Source organism: Sciurus vulgaris (assembly GCF_902686455.1).
Source record: "Sciurus vulgaris genome assembly, chromosome: 4".
In the NCBI taxonomy this organism is placed as follows: domain Eukaryota; kingdom Metazoa; phylum Chordata; class Mammalia; order Rodentia; family Sciuridae; genus Sciurus; species Sciurus vulgaris.
The window spans coordinates 62,372,550-62,385,224 of NC_136464.1; positions in this window are offsets into that span (position 1 = coordinate 62,372,550).

A 12,675-nucleotide genomic window follows, 5' to 3' on the forward strand; every position below is an offset into this window, starting at 1 on the left:
GATAATTTGTATATGTTAGAAATATAAATAAATATATATGTATACACACACACACACACACACACACACACACACACATATATAAAATAGGCTATGAAAATAAACCTTCCCCTTTTCTTTCATCCTTTAAAGGTCTATTCAAAATTTAATTCATCAGTTCACTTCCATCCATCCTGGGTTTGTACAGCAATTCTTCATACCTCCCTTGTAGTAATTGCTATGCAGCATTTTAATTATTTGCTACAGGCTTTGCTCCTTCACTAAAATGCTGGTGTTTGAGGGGAGGAATTTGGTCCCTAGGATGTAGTAAAGTGCCTGCTTCACAACGAGCAGTGAATAACTACTGAATCAAAGGATGAATGGTTAATTATTTTCAGTTATTCAAGGTAGCCACACATGATGGAAAAAATAGCTAAGGAATCATGCATCTGGGAAGCAGAGATGAGGAGGAGATCTCAGACCTCGGTAACTGGAGTTCACGGAGCCACTTTCAAGGTACTACCTTTGTTGTGACTCAGCCCATATTCCCAAGTGGCCCCACGTTCTCAGGAGGAAGTCATGGTTTCCCTCCAATTTAATTTCTAGTGTTTCTACCTCTACATGCACCAGTGATGCTAGAGGATATTAGGATGGCACAAATATAGTAGTACCAGCATTACTGTGAGCCACGATACTCTCAAATTTTGTGTTTGTCACAAATGTTCACTCACATCAGGGCTGATGTGAATTTTGCTTTTAGAAAAATATTAAAAATTACATGCAAGTGTTATTTGGCAAGCCTACCATACATAGGAAAGACTGACTCCTTCAAACAAAGTTTGATGGATTGTCAGCAGTATCACTGGCATAGCCTTAGAACTTGCAGAAGAGTGGGTTCTAGTTAACACATAACATCACTGTAAAGCAGAAGGTGATTTAAATCCAGCATTAATGAAATATGCATATAATTCTAAACATAAAAAAGTAAACAAAAGAGATGACTGAATCACCAAATGACAAGCTTGGGGAGATTGGCAGATATAATGAGATGAGATTTAACATGAATACCACAAGATAATTTACCTGGGGAAAAATCAGCAGCAGCTGAGATTTAAAATGAAAACCCATTCTCCCTTTGGAAATAAATAATGTTTAAAAAAAGTCTGGTTCTAGTGGCTAATAACTTGCATATGAGCTCACTTTGTAATGCTGTTCCTAAACAGCCAATTGCCTTCCCGGGAGGAAGAACATAACGGATCATTTCAATCAGACACACACACACAAAGGAGTGAAAGCTCCTTCAGCAGTTTCGGGAATCACCTTGATTCTACAGTCTGTAATTGGAGCCCTCTCAATAGAGAAAGAACACCTTAAAGTTTAAGGAAAGGCAATAAACATCATGAAATGAATCAGAGCCCATTTAATTTAGAAAACCTTGAAAGGGCTCAGAAAGAAGGTCGTTCTGCCCAGGCCAGTACAATCAGCCTCTGGCTGCCAGACAACAATAAAAAGGATTATTGCTAGCATATATATTGAGTGCTTACACTGGGCCAGTACATGCCAAGTACTTCAGATGCATTATCACCTAAAACTCCCACAACAGATCTGAGTCATTGCTACTTGACAGTATCCATTGTACAGATAAGGAAACTGAGGCGTAGAGGCATTAAGGAAGTTGTATGTAGTCTGAAAACAGTGAAGTGATTGCACCAAGTCACCTCTACTCAGAATCCATGACTCCATTCTTCAATACCTTGCAGTATTTTCAGTATACCACTCTGCTACTTATGAATCTATAAGTCCATTTTTTTCTGCCTGACTTCTAAGGTCCTCTACTAACTAAAGAGGTCGTCTCTTTTCTTTTTCACTCTGATCTCTTTCAGTTTTTCAACTACTTACCATCCCTTGAATTCAGAACATTCCAAAAAAGTATGGTAAATCCTGTCTCTGAATCTTTGCTGTGATGTGCCTGTACTGTCCACAGCCCACTTGTGGTAGGGAAGTGGGACAGGTTGCCAAGGGACCAAAGAAGACACCTAGAGATGGGGTGTGAGATATAAGATTTATTGAAAGATGCTTATGCGGAAAGTCCTGTGGTGATGTGCTGGACAAGTTGCACCTCCATTTCTTATCGTGCCTCAGGGGCATTGCCAAAAAATAGTACCAATGGCAACCAGTTGGGCAAGCACTTATTCTCCCCACCAAGTTCTGCTCTGCAGGTATTACCACAGCAGGGGATTTTTATAGGTTAGGTTAGCTTTGTCCCATTTCATGATAATCATTCCAAGGACCTTGCCTACATGCAGAAAGCAGTTTCTACAGATAATGCCAGTTGTCCTAGTTTCTGGTGTGTGTGTGTGAGAGAGAGAATCAGTGTTCTTCATGATAATAGATATCTGGACATTTCAGTCTAGGCCCTTGACTTGGCTAGGTTCTTGGAAATTAAAAGGGGTATTTCAGGGATGTAGGGTTTTACTGCCCTCTTTATTTTATTTATTTATTTGTTTTGTTTTGTTTTGTTTTGTTTCCAAGGATGACACAGTACCAAATTTAGAAATCTCCTTTTCTCTACTTAGTAAGCTCTTCCAAACTTCTCCATAAGAACTCAACCTTCTCAGAGAACTTTAGATTAAATTTACATTTTGGAAATCATCCTCAGTTGTTTTGCACACCTTTACACCTATTATGCTATCATCAACCCTCACTCTCTTGACCTGACTCATTGTGCAGCATCCTCTGGGCACAGAAGTAGCATTCACAAATTCTGTTCAGTTGCTCAAACACAGAAAGTGTTAGGGAGATTGGGAAGATTTTTAAGTATTTCTAAGGTTGGTATCCAAAGAAAATGTCCTAGCTGCAGGGAAGAAACTGTGAAGTTTAAACTTTCTGTTTAAACTGAGTAGGGAAAAAAAAATCAGAATCCAAACTTTTCATGAGAAAAAGTAAGATCTACGAAGCCCAGCTTTACGGTGTATTGACATTTGATGCTTGAAAATTATCCACTTAAACTCTCAGCAATTGTAGTGAGAGAAGACTGTTCTGCCAGACAAGAATCCTGAGCCATCAAAGTTGTCCATCTGTTTTTGGTCGTGTGTGGTGAAATTCTGGGTGTTACGCTCAAAAATTTATTCCGACTTCTACAGCTGGGATGTGAGATATCAGATTGTGAAAAGGGCATGAGGATTGAATAAATCAAAATGTAATGACCTTGGCACTGAAGGTATGTCTACCTGGAGGGCAACCTGCTCCGGGGAGTAATACAAGAGCCTAAAAACAGCTGAATGTTAGTGCACTTTACCATTGCAATCCCAATGAAAGAAAAATGATGATGAAGCCATCAGCTATCCTACACCACACACGTTTTGTTGCCATTGAAAAATGTCCCACATCTGTGTCTTAATGCTGGCATCTGCTTCAAATTACCCTCAGATGAGCTCTACAGCTCTTGCCTAATTGGACACTATCAAAATGACATGGCTGTTATTGCTTAGCTTCTAGTTGCCCTTTATGCAGCAGTCTGGGCTCCTAATGAATCTTCATCTTCACACAGAAGAATCTTATTTTTACCAGAAATTCTAAGGGTAGTATATTCCAGTAATTTGTTTGAAATATCTTAAGTATCAAATTATTAGTGCTCACCTAAATTTATTATTGCCTTTTAACTGAAAAATCTTAAAACTCACTAGGCTAGAGGCGGTTGGAAACAAAATGAGAAGGAATTCAGTGCATTTAGACCCTCAAGGAATTAGTTTTATAGAGAGAAAAGATTTGTGGTTTTTTTTTTTTTTTTTTTTTGTTTGTTTGTTTGTTTTTTTTAACAGATGACAAAATTAAGGTTCAGAAAAGTAAAATACTTTCCTTCAGGTCAAATGTTGAACTTGTGGCAGAATCCTGCAGGGAGTAGGGTTCTTCTCCCTATTGCTATCACTTGGAGCTATCATTAGCATGGTGTAAGTCAGTACACCAAGGTCAAGGGCAAGTTGAGTCCACACACAGCCTTTTCTTCCCTCTTGATGAAACATGACACATTATCAAGATGGAAGACATCACTGAACTTTGCTGTCACAGAAGACAAGTAAATGGCCTTAAGAAAACTATTGGAAGAACTAAAGCCTGACATACACACAAAACAAGGTCTATTTTAGATTTAATATGCAGCACATTCAAAAGCAAGTTGACGCAGCCATAATTTTATGAGATAAAATTCACCAATGAGATCAAGGCAGAGGATGAACCATCAGGACAGTGTTTTAGTATTATGATGCCTTACCTTGAACTCAAGGAGATTTAACCAAGGTGTAATTTATTCAAACTGTCAAATTGTTTGCACTATGAAAAATATGGAAGCTATATAATATAGCAAATTCATTTCTGTGACATTTTAAAATTCTGCAACATATACAAAGACCAAAGTCTTATATCTGCAGATATTTCTTAAAATATATAGGAAGGATAGTAGAATGAAACAGACATTATTACCTCATGTACATATATGACTGCATGACTGATGTGATCCTACAATATGTACAATCAGGAAAAAGAGAAATTATAGTCCATATATGTATGATTTATCAAAATGTATAAATGCATTCTACTGTCAAGTACAATTAATTAGAACAAATAAAAAATTTAGACCTATAGATAGTATATACATGGTGAATCCTATGAATTTATTTCTTGATAAAACTATTACTTCTGTGAATTAACCATAGTACTGAATTACACATTTTGGTGAATAACATTAACATATGTTCTAATTCTCCATGAGAATCTTCTACCATGACTTCAATTCCTCTTTTCAAATCTTACTGACTTAATCTGTGATATACCTTTTCCTTGATTGTCTGCCCATATCTCCATTTTAAATCAATCCTATTCCAGATTGGGCAACTAACCACAGCAGTGAACTAATTAATTGGTCCTTCTACCTCAACCCTATTTTCTCTAGCTTCTAGATTACCCTTCACTTGGCATCAATGGTATCTTTTTGAATACAAAGTTACTCATGTTATACTCCTGTTTTGGAGACTTCAAGAAGGTCCTAATATAGACAAAAAAATAATAATAATAATAACAGAAACAACCTGAAAATCCTCTGAATGGCCTATTAGGACATCAAATCCTGGCTGTGGCTTAGCCATGTGAACCCATTTATAGACATTTCTTATTCTTCAAACTGCAATGAGCATCTTGCTATATACCAACATACTTGCTTTTGCTAATTATTTTCCTACTAATTAATTTTACTAATGTATCCATTTGATGAACTTTTCCTCATCCCTGATGAACCGGCTTAAATATCAACTCTTCTGCAAAGTGTTTCCTGACTCTCCAAGGCATGGCAATCCATTCTTTGAATTTCTCCATTATTTTACATGTTTACCCACTGTTGCCCTTGTTACATTGTACAAAGGCTTTCTCAATATATATATATATTTTTTTTTTTTTTTCCTCATGTCTTGTTCAGAATTTATAGCAGCCAAGAACTAAGTCTTCTTGTATTTTTTATCCCCAGTATCCAGCACATCTTAGGTGCTGAGATGTTTAAGTACATAATGAATTTGTATCCCTTCTATACTTAAGTGTCTTTTTTAGTAGCTGCAGTGATTAGTCATGGTCTTTATTCCACAAATGTTAGCTTTTCATAATATGAAATCCAGGGCGAATTTTTCAAAAACTATCAAATACAGACAAAATTTAAATTTCCAGGAGAAGAAATGTCATTGGACTGGGCAATCAAAGTGGCCATGAATGACGTTTGTATAAATGATTCCAGCAGAATTGGACAGGTCTTAAAGGAATTGGAGAATAAAAATGAATATAAAAATAACTAATATTTTTAACACTTTGTAAGAGTCATCACATGGCTTTATGTATCTGATTACATGATACTAGTCTGAGATAAGACACTGATAGGTGGCCATGGTTTTAAGCTCACATACATGTGTCAGAAATTATCAAATCATTGTTTTAAATAATGTGCAGCTAATTATATGTCTATTATAAGGTTGCTAAAATATATATGTACAAAAGAATAAGGAGGCACAGAGAAAGTTAGAAGCTACCCCAATTCACACGGTTGGGTCAGCTATAGATTAGTGATAAGCCCAATTGCTCTGATCTTAGAACCTCTGCAAGTCGCTCTCCACTTGACCTTCACAAACCACTCTCACTTACTCAAAGAGGGCTGCTAGCAAATATAGAGACAGATGTTCAGGAAGGGACCTAGAGAAATTCGACAGGTTCAGGCCAAGATTTGTTTTTCTTTTGAGTAAGGTTTATGCCTATTTGAGGACAAAGGGAGCGAGGGGAAATGCCTAAAATAAAATGGATATAACACAACTTAACACTTAAGTGCTTGCTTTATTTTATATCTAATTACTTAAGTAACTTTTAAGCATCCTATTATGACCATAAGCATAAAAACTTCATTACTGCTCATGCCTCAGGAAACATGTCACTTGGGTCAAGAGTGGAAAAAGGTAAAGAGAAGCCCCAGAGCAAAAAAAAAAGGCAGAATAATTGAAAAGAGTGTCTCTATCCCCCACCCTAAGCAGCACCTGCTAACAGCTGAATCGACCTTCCAGGGAGAAGGATCCAATGGAGGACAGATGGTGAGGAATTCTTGTTTGAACTGACCCTCCAGGGTAGGGTACCAGAGGAGTGTAGAAGATAGATTGTGCTTTCAGCTTCATTTTCTGAGAGAAAAGTGGTCAAATTGTTTTTAAGAAGTACCCTGGAATCCATCATGCATGAGACTGGGCTCTAAACTCAGCACACAAGGTGAAATTACCCATTTAAAAAAAAAAAAAAAAAAAGCACAGATACAGTACAGATGCTTTTATGAATCCAATCCTGCCAGTAGTCATTGTGTATATGAACTTTTGAAAATCAAAATTTTGAAGGTACCAAAGGAAATTCAACATACACAATCCTGAACATTTAAATTGTTCTGCCCTTCTGATAACTACCAAAGACTAGCAACGAATAAGAAATGGGTGAAATTTTGAAACAGCCGTGCTTACCCAAATGGTGTACTCCTCTCGCTTTTAATTTTAAGTTTCTGTTGCCTTAATACCTGCAGTTTTGTAAGTTAAGTAAGATGACTGGGGTAAGTCATTCCTAAGTTAACTTGTAATGAGAAACTATCGCATTACATTTCCATTACAGTGTGTATAAAATATGTAGTGCATAAAATAAATATAGTGAGAACAATATAGATTGTATAAAGAATGAGTTAATGTAATCACTTTAAATATCTAAATGAGAAACTGAAATTATATATCAGGATAAATGAGATAGTAATGTCCTTCTTGTTCATAAAGCCTTAGGACATCACCTCAATATTTATGAGCTCAAAATCAGTGGTTATTGCAATGTGCCATTCTCTTCCATGCAGAATAATTGCTGGCATAAATCATTGCTATAAAATTGATGTAATTATATTTCATTTTTCTACATAATGTATATGTATATGCATGTCTATTTAAAATATAATAACATGCTCACTACATATTCCATTTCAACATTAAAATTTACTCCTTGCAAAATAATAGAGAAGTAGAAAAACACATACTCAAATTTATTAATGTAATCTATACTTTCTATTCGTGCCCATTTAATTATTATTGTCTCATGAGGCTGCTGAATGATTTCACAAAGAAAATAATTTTAATATTTTCTTCCTTCACATTTATTACTACATATGTAATTATAAACCACAGTTACTGTATTAATGTGTATTTAAATAAGGATGTGATTAAGTATTTTAAGTATATATGTTATTAAAGTTATTTTCCCAGAGTGTAATTCTAAGTGACCTCATAATACCATACCCCACACTATTAATCAAAATGGGTACTGGTTAAATTAATGACAGTGACTTTCAACAACGGGGTTTTAGAGAACATTTATAATGAGAAACACACTGAAAGGAGTTGATACTGGTAAAAATTTTTTTGCAAAAGGCGTTCCAAATATAATTTGCAATTGACAAGGTGGTGTGCCTTTTATCTACTTCTCTATCTTTAACATAACAATGAAACTTCCTTTGTATGTGATTCATTCACTAAAATATTACACAATAAAATATTAGATTGTCATGTTCAGGGCCCCCAAGTAGTCTCAGTTAATCAGCTTCTCCAAGGCTGACTTCTCTTTTGGAACTCTCTGATGTTGAGCGGTTTATTATGGTACTTTACAAAGAAAAAGGAGGTTCCTTTTAGCTCATGGTTCTGGAGGTCTGAAGGCCTGGCACCTATATTAGCTCAGTTTGGTGAGGGCAGTGGATGGCCATTGCAGGCAACATGTGTCAGAACAAGTTTCCCATATCACAAACTGGAGTAGAGAGGAAGAGACAGTTTCCACTATCCCCTTGGAGGTCATGCCTCCAATGACCTATGGTCCATAGCATCTCCCAATACCATCACCCTGGGGACCCAGGCTTTATATATGGGCTTTTGGGAAGCATTTAACCAAACCATAAGACACATACATATATAAAAATAATTGATATACATACATATATATAATGTTTGAATATAATATGTAAAATATTAACTATGTTTAAAATTATGATTCATAAATTTAAAAATCTCAATTTAATAGTCCTGTTTTAGACAACACCCTTATCTCTCACCCTGCACAAAAGTCAAATCAAAATAGATCAAAGACCCAGGAATTAAACCAGAAATGTATGCAAATCCTAGAAGCACATGTAGGATTAATATTCCAAAATATATATGTGCAGGCAATGACTTTCTCAATAAGACCCTGCAGCTCAGAAAATAATGTCAAGAGTTAATAAGTGAAATAGCATTAAACTAAAAAGATTCTACACTGTGAAATAATTAAGAATATGAAGAAAGAACCTACAGAGTGGGAAAAGTCTTTGATAGTTACTCCTTTGACAGAGGACTATAGAACATGTAAAGAACTCAAAAAACTTAACGCTAAAAAAGTAATCCAATTAATAAATGGGCAAATGAACTAAACAAACACTTCTCAAAAGAAGAAATAAAAATGATACAAATGGCAAAAAAATGCAATTAAGGAAATGCAAATCAAAACTACACTGAAATTTGATCTCACTCCAGTCAGAAGGGTAGCCATCAAGAATACAGACACTAATGAATGCTGAAGAAGATGTGGAGAAATCTTTTACACTGTTGATGGAACTATAAATTAGTATAACCACTATGAAAATCAGTATGGAGCTTCCTTAAAAGAGTAGGAATGGAACTACCATATGACCTAGCTACACTACTCCTTGGTATTTATCCTAAAATATTAAAGTATTCATACTGTAAGTGATACATGCATATCCATGCTGCACAATTCACAATCATCAACTATGGAACCAGCTTAGATGTCTGTAAATGAATGAATGGATAAAGAAAATGTAGTATAAACACACTATGGAATTTTATTCAGCCTTAAGGAAAAATGAAATTATGGTGCATGCAGGGAAGTAGATACAACTTGAGACTATTCTGTTAAGTGAAAGAAGCTAAACTCAGAAAGTTTTTTCTCTCATATGTGGAAGCTAGAGAGGAAAAAAAAAAAGAAAGGTGGGGGATAATCTCATGAAAATTGAAGGAAAATCAGTAGAGTAGAGGAAAGGCACCAGAGGGAGGGAGGAAGGAAGGGAAAAGGGAAATAGTGAGGAATGATGTTGTTCGAATTACATGGTTACATTGTGGCATGTAGGAATATGTAGCAACAAATCACATCATTATATACAACTATAATGCAAAAATTAGAAAAACAGCCCTTCTTTAAATAGGAGATCAAAATTGCAATGATGTAATATTTATCAAATAACTGTATTATTAGTAAATGTAACAGATCATTAGTATAAGAAAATTTGGATGTGGACAATATTTTTTCAGAAAAAACTTAATATATATGTATATTTTATATATTTTAGACATTTCATATTTATAAATTGATATTTACATACATATAAATATGTACATATGTATATATGTTTATATGTTTGTGTGTATATTATACATAACTTCAATAGCAAACAAAAAATAAACCCAGAAAATGCGAAACTGGTATTAAGACTATCCCAGTAGTTCAGCAGATCCCTGTGAATTGGTCTAAAACTGCAGCTTAGAGATAAGAAGGAAGTTGCTAGATTTGAGATATGTATCTTACAGTTGATAGGATATGACGATATATCGGAGAGGTAAGAAAAAGAAATGTCAAAACTTCTACTGTACAACATGAAAAGCCAGGTGAATGAAAACATTATTTGTTAAGATTGGAACAACTGGAGAAGTAACAGTAAGAGAGAAGTTAATGAGTTGAGAGATGTCTTTGAGACCTCCAAAGGAAAATGTCAAGTACATAGTTTAATCTATATGTGTGGGCATGAGAAAAGAAATCAGAAATAGAAACAAATGTGGGAACAGTCATATCTAGATGGTATTTAAAACCCTGCTAGCAAATGAAATAAACTAGAGAACGTGTCTAGATTAAGAAGAGGGGAGATCAATGTTAAGATCTGATAGAGGGGACAGAGAAAACTGAAATTGAGAATTCAGGTTAGTGGGAATAAATTAGAATAGCATGTAACCTCAGAAATGGAAAGAGTAGAGAATTTTTGCTTTTCTTATTCTTTTCTTTTTTGTAGGACAAAATTATTAGGAAAATTATCCAAGAGTTGGGATTGGGCAAAAGAGCTAATTGAAGCATTGTGTAGCAGACCCTTTATGGATCATTTGATCCCATTGGGTGAGGTGGGTGGGGACATTTGATGGGACTTGTTGTTGGCTAGGGCTCTTGACAGCTCTACATAGATAGAAGTTAAATTAAAGAAAACTGATAGCAGTGCAATATTATTTTCATAGCAATATAAATGGATTTAATCTGGTAGAGAATATAAATCTCCATAAGACCACTCCTCAGTGGTTTTTAACTTGACATTTCTGTTATTTATTTATTAATTGGTTGGTTAAATCTTGAACTTATATTTATTCTATATATCCATGAGAATTATGTTCTTAACTTCTTTTAAAAATTACAATTTGTCAGTACCAACTGCCATCTTTGGCAAAAGCTACCGAGCCCTCACATATGGGAATCTAATCAGAAACTCAGCCTCAAGTCCTCTGTGTAGTTGATTTAGTTCTAGGCTCCACATCAATTAGGCCACTATCCAAGGAATGCAGGTGGCCACTAGAAGCTGAAAAAGGGAATTAAATCAATTATTTCCTAGAGTCTCCATAAGGAGCAGAGGCCTGCCAGTACCTTGATCTTAGTCTGGTAAGATGCATTTTGAAACTCTGACTGCTGCAACTATACAGTAATATGTGTTCACTAAGTCATGAAGTATTGTGGCAATTTGTTACAACTAATTACTTAGCTAGCATATTAGGAAACTAATGCAGAAAAACTAATGATACACAAAAACATTTGCTGTTCAGATAGCTGATTGAGACACCCCGATACACAAAACAACCTCAATGGTAAACCACCCTAGATAATAACTTCTTTGTCTCTTCTATAAAAGTCTAAGGAATAAGCACCCTGCTAAGCTACCTATTCTTTGGATCCCTGGGGCTCTTGCTAGTGCAATAGCTTGAATAAAATCAATTACTTAATCCTGCAGCAGATTATGTCTTTGACCTTTGGTGTTGAGCTCTGATAGGATCAGGTCTCACTGTTGGTTCCACCTTTGCTCACAGCTAATGATCACAGCTAGTCATCTTGACCTTCTATGAACCATTCCTGACTAGTGACCTGGGAACCCAACAGTGAACTTCACCTTTTGAGAACTGATGATGTCTGCTGGTGGTTTCTCTTAGTTTTATGGTCAGACCATTTGGTGATTTCTGTAAATGAACTAGTGGTTCATAGAGCTCTGGTTTCCACTGGGTGAAAGAGAGCAAAGAATCTAGTTTGCTAGTTGTTTCCATTTATCTTTGGATATTTCTAGTTCAAATCAACTAAGCATTTATACCCACAAATAACAGAATAGATCTTTGGTATGGACAAGCCTGTTTTGCAATTTTGTTTAACCTTGACCTGGGACTAAATTTTTATAATTAATTTTACAAACTCTCTATATCTGTCAGTATATGTGTTAATGTGTCTGTGAATGTGTAATGTTTTTCTGCCTCTGAATGGCATTACCAAATGAGATTGTGAAATCTCGTAAATTAAAGGATATCTGACCTAACTAATTTAAGATAAGTAAGTACATTTGGGTGCAGTGTTGCACTCCTGTAATCCCAGCAGCTCGGGAGGATCACAAGTTCAAAACCAATCTCAGCAATTTAGCAAGGCCATAAGCAACTTACTGAGAACCTGTCTCAAAATAACAGAAAGGTCTAGGGGTGGGGCACGGCTCAGTCACTAAGCACCCAGTCCCCCCTGAAAAAAATAAGAAAAGAAAAAAGAAAAAAAGTGAGCATTTACATAACTTAAATACTCCTAAAACTTACAAACATTAAGGATTTGAACATTTAGTAATTTTGACATACTAAAACACCTACTTGAAACCAGTGGCTTTAAAGAATTTGGGATCATGTAATTTAGGTAAATTTTGGGCAAGAGACAAGTTTAATAATGTGAATTTAATAAAAAATATCTGCATCTTCAGCATTATATATAACAAACTTATGGTTTTACTCTATTTGGATAGTTTACTCTAAATTAACACACTTATAGATCAAATAAACCAAC